Source organism: Tursiops truncatus, chromosome 7, assembly GCF_011762595.2.
Source record: "Tursiops truncatus isolate mTurTru1 chromosome 7, mTurTru1.mat.Y, whole genome shotgun sequence".
NCBI lineage: Eukaryota > Metazoa > Chordata > Mammalia > Artiodactyla > Delphinidae > Tursiops > Tursiops truncatus.
This window is the reverse complement of record NC_047040.1, coordinates 43,642,227-43,654,359: the sequence shown is the minus strand read 5'-3', so window position 1 is coordinate 43,654,359 and position 12,133 is coordinate 43,642,227. Positions and strand designations below refer to the sequence as shown.

Below are 12,133 nucleotides of genomic sequence, written 5' to 3'. Positions count from 1 at the left end.
AGAACAGTATGGAGGTTCCTTAAAAAGCTACAAATAGAACTACCATATGACCCAGCAATCCCACTACTGGGCATATACCCTGAGAAAACCAAAATTCAAAAAGAGTCATGTACCAAAATGTTCATTGCAGCTCTATTTACAATAGCCCAGAGATGGAAACAACCTAAGTGTCCATCATCGGATGAATGGATAAAGAAGATGTGGCACATATATACAATGGAATATTACTCAGCCATAAAAAGAGATGAAATTGAGCTATTTGTAATGAGGTGGATAGACCTAGAGTCTGTCATACAGAGTGAAGTAAGTCAGAAAGAGAGAGACAAATACCGTATGCTAACACATATATATGGAATTTAAGAAAAAAAAAATGTCATGAAAAACCTAGGGGTGAAACAGGAATAAAGACACAGACTTACTAGAGAATGGACTTGAGGCTATGGGGAGGGGGAAGGGTAAACGGTGACAAAGCGATAAAGAGGCATGGACATATATACAGTACTAAACGTAAGGTAGATAGCTGGTGGGAAGCAGCCGCATAGCACAGGGAGATCAGCTCGGTGCTTTGTGACCGCCTGGAGGGGTGGGATAGGGAGGGTGGGAGGGAGGGAGACGCAAGCGGGAAGAGATATGGGAACATATGTGTATATATAACTGACTCATTTTGTTGTGAAGCTGAAACTAACATACCATTGTAAAGCAATTATACTCCAATAAAGATGTTTAAAAAAAAAAAAAATAAAGGCAAGCAAGCACAAAAAAAAAAAAAAAAATATGTTGCCTAGTATCAAACCATCCTTTCATTCCTAAAGCAAATTAAACTTGGGTATAATATATTATTTTTTAATACACAGATGAATTTGATTTATTCATTTTTTGTCGCTAATTTTTAATAGTGAAATTGGCTTTTAGGTGTTTGCTTGCCTTTTGGGCTCCTCTGGGTTCGGTATTTGAGCCCTGCTATTTCGTAGAAAAAAAAAAAAAAAAAAAAAAAAAAAAGGATCATACACCATGATCAAGTGGGGTTTATTCCAGGAATGCAAGGATTCTTCAATATATGCAAATCTATCAATGTGATAAACCATATTAACAAATTGAAGGAGAAAAACCATATGATCATCTCAATAGATGCAGAGAAAGCTTTTGACAAAATTCAACACCCATTTATGATAAAAACCCTGCAGAAAGTAGGCATAGAGGGAACTTTCCTCAACATAACAAAGGCCATATATGACAAGCCCACAGCAAACATCATCCTCAATGGTGAAAAACTGAAAGCATTTCCACTAAGATCAGGAACAAGACAAGGTTGCCCACTCTCACCACTCTTATTCAACATAGTTTTGGAAGTTTTAGCCACAGCAATCAGAGAAGAAAAGGAAATAAAAGGAATCCAAATCGGAAAAGAAGAAGTAAAGCTGTCACTGTTTGCAGATGACATGATCCTATACACAGAGAATCTTAAAGATGCTACCAGAAAACTACTAGAGCTAATCAATGAATTTGGTAAAGTGGCAGGATACAAAATTAATGCACAGAAATCTCTGGCATTCCTATATAGTAATGATGAAAAATCTGAAAGTGAAATCAAGAAAACACTCCCATTTACCATTGCAACAAAAAGAATAAAATATCTAGGAATAAACCTACCTAAGGAGACAAAAGACCTGTATGCAGAAAATTATAAGACACTGATGAAAGAAATTAAAGATGATACAAATAGATGGAGAGATATACCATGTTCTTGGATCGGAAGAATCAACATTGTGAAAATGACTCTACTACCCAAAGCAATCTACAGATTCAATGCAATCCCTATCAAACTACCACTGGCATTTTTCACAGAACTAGAACAAAAAATTTTGCAATTTATATGGAAACACAAAAGACCCTGAATAGCCAAAGCAATCATGAGAACGAAGAAAGGAACTGGAGGAATCAGGCTCCCTGACTTCAGACTATACTACAAAGCTACAGTTATCAAGACGGTATGGTACTGGCACAAAAACAGAAATATAGATCAATGGAACAGGATAGAAAGCCCAGAGATAAACCCAAGCACATATGGACACCTTATCTTTGATAAAGGTGGCAGGAATGTACAGTGGAGAAAGGACAGCCTCTTCAATAAGTGGTGCTGGCAAAACTGGACAGGTACATGTAAAAGTATGAGATTAGATCACTCCCTAACACCATACACAAAAATAAGCTCAAAATGGATTAAAGACCTAAATGTAAGGCCAGAAACTATCAAACTCTTGGAGGAAAACATAGGCAGAACACTCTATGACATAAATCACAGCAAGATCCTTTCTGACCCACCTCCTAGAGTAATGGAAATAAAAACAAAAATAAACAAATGGGACCTAATGAAACTTCAAAGCTTTTGCACAGCAAAGGAAACCATAAACAAGACCAAAAGACAACCCTCAGAGTGGGAGAAAATATTTACAAATGAAGCAACCGACAAAGGATTAATCTCCAAAATTTACAAGCAGCTCATGCAGCTCAATAACAAAAAAACAAACAACCCAATCCAAAAATGGGCAGAAGACCTAAATAGACATTTCTCCAAAGAAGATATACAGACTGCCAACAAACACATGAAAGAATGCTCAACATCATTAATCATTAGAGAAATGCAAATCAAAACTACAATGAGATATCATCTCACACCAGTCAGAATGGCCATCATCAAAAAATCTAGAAACAATAAATGCTGGAGAGGGTGTGGAGATGTTGGTGGGAATGTGAATTGGTTCAGCCACTATGGAGAACAGTATGGAGGTTCCTTAAAAAACTACAAATAGAACTACCATATGACCCAGCAATCCCACTACTGGGCATATACCCTGAGAAAACCAAAATTCAAAAAGAGTCATGTACCAAAATGTTCATTGCAGCTCTATTTACAATAGCCCGGAGATGGAAACAACCTTAAGTGCCCATCATTGGATGAATGGATAAAGAAGATGTGGCACATATATACAATGGAATATTACTCAGCCATAAAAAGAAACGAAATTGAGCTATTTGTAATGAGGTGGATAGACCCAGAGTCTGTCATACAGAGTGAAGTAAGTCAGAAAGAGAAAGACAAATACCGTATGCTAACACATATATATGGAATCTAAGAAAAAAAATATGTCATGAAGAACCTAGGAGTAAGGCAGGAATAAAGACGCAGACCTCCTAGAGAACGGACTTGAGGTTATGGGGAGGGGGAAGGGTGAGCTGTGACAGGGCAAGAGAGAGTCATGGACATATACACACTAACAAACGTAGTAAGGTAGATAGCTAGTGGGAAGCAGCCGCATGGCACAGGGATATTGGCTCGGTGCTTTGTGACAGCCTGGAGGGGTGGGATAGGGAGGGTGGGAGGGAGGGAGACTCAAGAGGGAAGACATATGGGAACATATGTTTATGTATGACTGATTCACTTTTATAAAGCAGAAACTAACACACCATTGTAAAGCAATTATACCCCAAAAAAGATGTTAAAAAAAAAAAAGTGATTGATGATTAGTTGATGATGGCTGGAAAATAGTACTGTATCTATGGGAAAAGATGGAAGTTCTTGGTTAATCTGAGGAAAAGAAGGTTGAAAAGTTGCAGCTTTCTAAGAGCTAATTTAAGGAACTAGGATACAGAAAAATAGTCACCAATTATTTGTTATGTTTTCTTAAGAGCAAAAATGAAATAGGTTTAAATTGCAGTGAGTAAGCTCAGGATTGCATGTAAAATGCATACATTTTCCCAGCACTGGGATTCTAGTTTATTTCTTACCTGGACACCATCCAATCCTGCCACTCCACTTGACTTGATTCCTAAAGAAGCTCTGCCAAAGTCTTCTTTTCTGCCAACTCACCCTTAGGGAGCATTTTTCTTAATCGGCCATTCTCTACAATCTTGGTCCTCCCACCCTGCCCCCTGCCCCACTGGAGTAATCTCTCCAAAAAATAATTTATAGTGAGATAATTATATTTGAAAGTCTTTTCTTCCTTCAGGGGAAGCTATAAACTGCAGATATCCTTTTAGTTAAGTTCTTTAACTGCCTTTATTAGTCATTTATTGACAATGTAAAAGAACTGTGTATAATTTAAGGAGCCCTTCAATTCAGTTAAAATAGAGATTTTCTCTTCTTGCTTTCAGTTTCCCACCAGCTACTTCAGGATGTCCCCAGTGGTCACAGTCTACTCAGAAAAATTCTTCAACCTATATTCTTTCAAGTGTTTTTAGAAAGAAATCTTTTTTTAAAAGGGTATGTGGAGGCTGGGAGATGGAGATAAATATGTCTCAGGTTTTGTTCTTCTGCTGTTTCTCTCCCCCTTTGCTTCTGTAAGTCAGATCTCAATAGCCTCTATTTCCAATATTGCTGTCTCTTTGTATTCTATATCTGGCTTGACCCAAGTGTATTATGGAGTTGTTACACAGATTTTTGACTCCCTTATTTTTCCAGGATGTTATTGTGACCATGGGTGTGGAAAGACAGTGTAAGTTACTAACTGTTAGGAAGAAATTTATAATGTTTTATTTATAATAAAATAATACTTTATTTTTTGAAGAAAATGGACACAAGAAAGTCTATCTGTTCTGAGCAGTTTCTATAACCAAATCATAATTTCTAGATTAGTCATGTTTCAATAGAGATTGTGGCAAGTATAAATAATTCAACTAATGTACTTCTGTTTTGCTAATACTATGAATCCTATTTTGCCGATAGAGTCTATCTGACAGAAATTAGATATATTTTTGCTTGTATTAAGCAAAGTCTGTAAAGCTGGATGAAAAAAATAATTATTTAGGACATTTCAGTAACATTCTGCCCAACTCAATTACACTTGTTTACTTTGATTTATACCCTGTCCCTTTTGACTGGGTCAAGAAGTCTACCTATATTATCAGAGTAAGTATTAGGATGCTTCCAACTACAAGTAACAGAATTTCCAAGTAAAACAATGAAGACATTTATTATGTCCCATGGAAGTCCCAGCAGGTTGATTCAGCAGCTGAACCATCCTGTCAAGGTCTCGGGCTGTTTTCAGTTCTCTACTCCACCACTCTCAGCTTGTTGGGACTTGTTTTCAAGCTTTTCTCCTCATAATTGAAAAAAGCTGCCATTGCCACTGATATTGGGTCCTCCCTCACACAACTGTAACCGAAAGCAGGAGCACTATTTTCCCTTCCATCGTTTGAAGAGAGAAATAAAGCCTTTCTGAGAAGCTCTCACCTTCACCCTCTCAGCTAACTCTCTTGCTAGTCCCATTAGCAAATGACTGGCCCATGCCCTTGTTAAACTGTGTGGAGTGAATGTTGGGCATTTCCAGCCTCGATGGTGGGAAGTGGTATCACAGAAGACAAAAACTGGAAGAACAACAGATAGGGAAAAATTTATTATGGTGATATTTTTGACAGCTTCCGAAAGCCCTCATAAGTGTCTGAAAATGGTACTCTGAAACTTTATGCTGACTTAAAAAATGAGTTTTATGCATTATTCTCAACTTCAATAAATGTTTTCTTTTTGAAATTTACACATTGACTCAAAATGGGAGTTACTTCTACACAAATCATATGTTTTTCCTTCTATCGGTCTTGTTTAGTGGATTTACATATCCTCATTCTAAAGCATTCAATTTCCAAAATAGCAAATATTTTCTATTAGAATAATGAAAGAAGAAAAATTAGACAAAGGAGTGTGGGTTATAATGGGGAAAATGAGGAGAAGATAATAGGAATGGTAGAAAACAAAAAAGGCAGGGAAAAAAAAAGGAGGGATAGAGTAGAATGAGCAATGACTAATCTGGATGATCTAATGTGACAGAGTTCAGTTAACTAGGTCACTTGCCCCTTGAAATGATGGGCAGGATAAGCCATTAAGACATTGGAGCAAATAGAAGAAAAGGAGGAGGAAGCCGACTCTTCAGGCATGCATTTTGCAGGTTAGAATTTGTTGGTCCTAACCACACTTCGGGTGTGTCCCTGGAAACTCATGTTCATGTTCATTTCATGTTCATGTGGCTTGGCAGTAGTGTTCTGATGGCACTCCTGTTTTTTTTCATTTAAAGATAATTTGCCTAACAATTATGTTTAAAATAATCCATCTAAATATTTAAGGCTCTTAACTTGTCTCAGCAATAATTAAAACAAGGAAATATTTAGGCTCTAAGTTTCAAAGGGCCAGACTTTCCAAATGATTGGGGCTTTATAAAGATTTATTCCTCTATGTACAATCTAAACCCACTTCAGAGAAAACAGCTCACCTAAACCTACCAATATTGCTTGGATTGTTTTAGGATTAAGAGGTTACTGTCCCTGCCTTTCATTTCACCATCTCACCTGGTTCTTTACTGACTTTTCCTCGTTTTTCCTCATTCCACTCTTTGCCAGATATAATAATCACTGGAAATATAATAGGTTCTCTTTGATGCTTTATCAATGTTGAATAACATATATGAGAGGATTTTGTTGAAATTCTCCCTTTCGTGGAATAGGTATCCTTTACGTTAAATAGGTTTTTATTACTTTGAATCCTTATATCTATTGTAAAATAAAAGATTTAAAAGGCAATGCAAAATAAACATATACCTCAATGAGTTGTTATAAGGCAAACGCTCTTGTAGCCAAGACCCAAGTCAAGAAATAGAATTTTCCAGCTATTCCAGAAGTCCTCCATGTGTTCATTCCAATTTCATATCACCTCCCGCCCCTCAAAGTACCCACCATCCTGATTTTCATAGTAATCATTTTCACTTGTTTCCTTATAGTTTATGACACCCAAATGCACATCCATAGACAGTTTTGCCCATTAAAATTTTTTTTGGATATGTCATTTAAATCTCTCTTATTGTACAGTTTCACTCTTCCATTGTTTCTTTTCTTTATGATTTATCTATTGAAGAACCCAAGCTTTTTGCCTTGTCAAGTTTCCCATAGTCTGAAGTTTGCTGTTTTCATACTCATTGTGCAGTGTGGCATGTTCCTCTGTCCTTGGTATTTCCTGAAAACTGGCACCTGGATTCTGAGGCTTCACTGGACTTAGTTTCATTCCTTTGGGTAAGACTATAGGTTGTGTCGTGTTCTTTCATCAGGAGTCATACAATGTCTGGTTGATTCTCTTTTTGTGGTATTACTAACTACTGATGTCTAGATCCATTAATTCACCAGGGGTTGCAAAAGGGTGATATTCAGATTCCATTATTTCTTTTTCACTTATTATATTAGCTGAAATGCTTTGACAAGGAGACATATCTCTCATCTACTATTTGGTTACCCAGTGATACATTTCATGTGCAAAAGGTAGGATAGGTGCTTGGTTCTTTTCCTCTATTTACCAGTTTTTAAGAGAATAAATTGGTTCCTTATCCTTCTCTGAAGGTCACCAATTCTTTGTTTTTAAAAACACTGTCGGGGGCTTCCCTGGTGGCGCAGTGGTTGAGAGTCCGCCTGCCGATGCAGGGAACGCGGGTTCGTGCCCCGGTCCGGGAGGATCCCACATGCCGCGGAGCGGCTGGGCCCGTGAGCCATGGTCGCTGAGCCTGCGTGTCCGGAGCCTGTGCTCCGCGATGGGAGAGGCCACAGCAGTGAGAGGCCCGCGTACCGCAAAAACAAACAAACAAACAAACAAAAACACTGTCAGGCTTCCCTGGTGGCACAGTGGTTGGGAGTCCGCCTGCCGATGCAGGGGACACGGGTTCGTGCCCCAGTCCGGGAAGATCCCACATGCCGTGGAGCGGCTGGGCCCGTGAGCCATGGCCTCTGAGCCTGCGCATCCGGAGCCTGTGCTCCGCAACGGGAGAGGCCACAACAGTGAGAGGCCCGCATACCGCAAAAAAAAAAAAAACAAACCAAAAAACACAAAAAACATTGTCATGAACTCATGATTTCAACATATTTGATAAAATTTCAATCAATAGCAATTATAACTTTTTTTTTTTTGAAGCTCAAATTGTCCTATCTTTGGCCAGCAGGATTCTCTTCAGGTTGGTCTGAGCCCTTTTGACACACCCCAGTAATTTTTGATAACTTCCCTGATTTTTTTTTTGCGGTACGCGGGCCTCTCACTGTTGTGGCCTCTCCCGTTGCAGAGCACAGGCTCCGGATGCGCAGGCTCAGCAGCCATGGCTCACGGGCCTAGCCGCTCCGTGGCATGTGGGATCTTCCCAGACCGGGGCACGAACCCGTGTCCCCTGCATCGGCAGGCGGACTCTCAACCACTGCGCCACCAGGGAAGCCCCCTTCTCTGATTTTTAATAACAGATGTTCACATTCATCTTGTATGCATCCTACCCCAGATAGGAAATCAGTCATGTTTCCAAAAGCCTTATTTCTTCTACGATTTCAAGACCACAATCTGAGTGCTAATGCTTATTGCTCCTGGGTTGGTTACTTAATTGCTACTTGACCTTTTCAGCGGCAGAGCTAGGAAATCTATCTATTGATAAATATACATATAGATATAATTTTACAGATAAAATACCTAATGATTATGCTGATATTTCCAATTAAAAATCAGTACTATGGGATTTTAACCTAGTCTTTTTTATACTTTTACTGCATCTATATCTCTCTTCCTCCATAACAAGATTTCTGGTTCCCAAGTGTACAGTAGATGATGGAATTGTATCTCATAATTACTCATTTACATTATTCTACATTGTACACATGACAGGCTTAGAATAACAATACACATATTACCACCACCAATATAATTACAAAGAACAGCTGAATTTTTTTATATGCTCTCCTCACCCTCATCCCATTTTTTATAGTTATACTGTATCTACATTATGTGAGAATATAGCTTTTATATGTTATACTTTCATTTAACTCTCACTTATTATTAGTTCTTCAGATAACTATGTTTTACCGTCTACCACCTGATGTCTCTTTACTGATGATGTCTCTTTAATCATGTTGATTGTCTAATACTCGTCCTTCTCTAGATTCTTGAGAACAATATGCTCTGAGTCCTTGCATATTGATAACTGTTGTTTTGTGCCTTTTATAGTTGAAAGTCAGTTTCGCAGAATATAAAATCCTTGGTTTACATTTTATTCCTTGTATCTGTTAAATATTTTATTCTGTTTTCTTCTGGTATAAAGTATAGCTGTCAAAAAAACCCTGATGATAATCTACTTTTTTACCTTTTAAGTCACTTTTGGTTTTGATTGGATACTCAATGGAATTTTTTTTTCTTTAAAGTTCATCTATTTTGTTAGAAATTTGTCTTGGTGTTGATAATTCTGGGTCAAGAGTCTCAGCTACACAGTATATTTTTTCAATATGTAGCTTCATATTGTTTTTATAAAGAAAATTTCTCTTTAATTATATTTTTTAGTATATGTTTTGTCCCCTTGCTTTACACGTCTTCAAAGATTTCAGTTATATGAGGTTGAATCTTCTTTGTCCATCTTTAATATTTGTTTGTTTTTTTTCTTTTTTCTTTTTGGCTGCACTGGGTCTTCATTGCTGCGTGCAGGCTTTCTCTAGTTGCGGTGACCGGGGGCTACTCTTTGTTGTGGTTTGCGGGCTTCTCATTGCAGTGGCTTCTCTTGTTGCGGAGCACGGGCTCTAGGCGCGCGGGCTTCAGTAGTTGTGGCACGCAGGCTCTAGAGTCCCAATATTTGTCATTTTCTGTCAAATGTTTCTTATCTTTTTCTTTACTTTTTATTTAAAAAATTTCCTCCTTTGGGACTTCCCTAGTGGTCCCCTTCCACTGAAGGGGGCAGGGGTTCGATCCCTGGTCAGGGAACTAGATCCCACATGCATGCTGCAACTAAGAGTTCGCATGCCACAACTAAGAAGTCCACATGCCGCAACTAAGAAGCCAACATGCCACAACTATGAGCCTGCCTGGGGCAACTAAAAAAGATCCTGCATGCCGCAACTAAGACCTGGCACAGACAAAATAAATAAATAAAAATTAAAAAAAAATTTTGTTGGGAAAAAATAAAAAATGTCCTCCTTTTAATATTTTATTTTTTTTAAGGCTTAATCTGTTTTATTATGTTTGCTCTGCATGCCTTCATTTTAGTGTCACTTCTGAAATAATTTTTTAGAAAATTTCTAATTGTCTCCTGGCTTTTACCACCTTAGTGGCAGCGTATTTTAATAATGTTTTCACTTCATGTCTTTATCGCTTTCTTAATGTATTTTCGCTTCTTTTGAGATAGAAGATAATAGTTTTGATTTGTTCTGTGAGCATGTCTTTCTGGTGTAGGGATATTTATTGTGCTCACTGTTTTTCTTAGAAATAACTTTGCAAGGCATTTGGCTTCAACACTTTTCTGTTTCTCATTTTTATGTTAAAATGGCTTTCCAGAACTTTTAGTAGGAGACACAGCTTTGAGTAGCTTTTCTAGCTTCATAAACTCCCTCTTCTGTTGTTTTCAGGTAGTGCTAAGAAGGGTCAGCTTGCTTTACGAGATTTCCTGGTTCTGTTCCCTTCCCCGGCCCTTTTATCTGGGCCTCCTCTATCTGTTGTTCTATCTGTCTCTGTCCAGCTTAATTTTGATTCCACTCTCAGCATTTCTCTTCAGTGTGACACTCTGTCCTGAAAGGAAGCTCTGGCAAGTCAGTCTCTAGGGCTGCTTAAGCACCTTCAGTCTTTGTAGCAGACCCCTTGCACTCACCACCTACCCGACTGGGCAAAACCTGACTACATGCTTTCCAGCAAATAGTCCTTGCTATCTAGGGCGTCTCTTCTCAAGTCTGTCAAAGGCTGTCAAGTTTCACTGCTTCTCTCTCCTTTTCCTGCTCACATGCTGATAGGATCCAGGTCTTATGGCTGCGGGTGGTTTGTTCTCATTCACATGTATTTTGAAGTTTGTGTGGGTGCCTTGCAGCCTAGCGTCCATGTAAATGTTGTCCATGGGATTTTGATTTTGCTAAGTTGTTGTTCTATATGTTTTCTTTTTTAATGTTTTATTTATTTACTTTTGGCTGCGTTGGGTCTTCGTTGCTGTGCGTGGGCTTTCTCTAGTTGCGGCGAGCGGGGGCTACCCTTCGTTGTCGTGCAGGGGCTTCTCATTGCAGTGGCTTCTTTTGCTGCAGAGCACAGCTCTAGGCACGCGGGCTTCAGTAGTTGCAGCACGTGGGCCCTAGAGCACACAGGCTTCAGTAGTTGTGGCTCGTGGGCTCTAGAGCACAGGCTCAGCAGTTGCGGCACGTGGGCCCTAGAGTGCACAGGCTTCAGTAGTTGTGGCTCGTGGGATTCACTAATTGTGGCTCGCAGGCTCTAGAGCACAGGCTCAGCAGTTGTGGCGCATGGGCTTAGTTGCTCCACGGCATGTGGGATCTTCCCCGACCAGGATTTGAACCCATGCGCCCTGCATTGGCAGGTGGATTCTTAACCACTGCGCCACCAGAGAAGCCCCATATGTTTTTATGTTAAGATTTGGATTCAAAATTACACTGCCACTGTAGTCATCTTCCCTGAACCCACTAAATAGACTTAAACTACTCTCTTCTTTAAGCAGAACCCGCATTTTCACAAGAGTTAGAAATAGTACATATAACTTCCTAAGTTAGAAATAGTAAATATAACTTCCTAAGCTTTGATGATTTTATTATAACTTCAGAAGGGTTTGGGAAATGTGTTCTCCATGTTATAAAATCCTCTGACAACTTTGGAGCAGTGTAATTTTTGTTTTACTTCTGGTACAATTAAAGAGAGAAAATTTCGGTGTCCCTGAACCAATTAAAAAAAAAATTAGGTGCTCCATGTATTATTGGAAACCAACTTTATATAAACCTTTGACATAAGGCAAATATAAGCTGACGATTATAAAAATGATCATTCTCTCATTGTTACATAAGAGGAGGTGTGTTTATCCAGGATTTTCACGTCTCATTTCATCCTCAGAATAACCCTCTTAGGGAGGTATTGTTATTATGAGTCCCACCCTTCAGAAGAAGTTGAGCTTAGAGGACATAAATGACTTGTTCTAAGCCATTAGCAGAAAGGACTCTTCCCACCTCTATGTGAAAAGGTTTTACTCTTCCGCCCAGGGCTCAGCTTTGAAGAGATCCTTGTGCAGCACGTGGGTGGAAGTGGAACCTGCCTGGCCAGCTCTACAGTCAAATATTTCTTGAGGACCCACGGGGTGACAGGTGCTACAGGGAGATCTCTCTC

At 39.0% G+C, this 12,133-nt stretch overlaps 1 protein-coding gene across 5 annotated transcripts in view; it reads right to left on the bottom strand.

The window, feature by feature from the left end:
• The window catches only part of NEMP2 (nuclear envelope integral membrane protein 2), a 400,823-nt gene that overhangs the window by 54,302 nt on the left and 334,388 nt on the right, over positions 1–12,133 (bottom strand). The window lies entirely within an intron of this gene.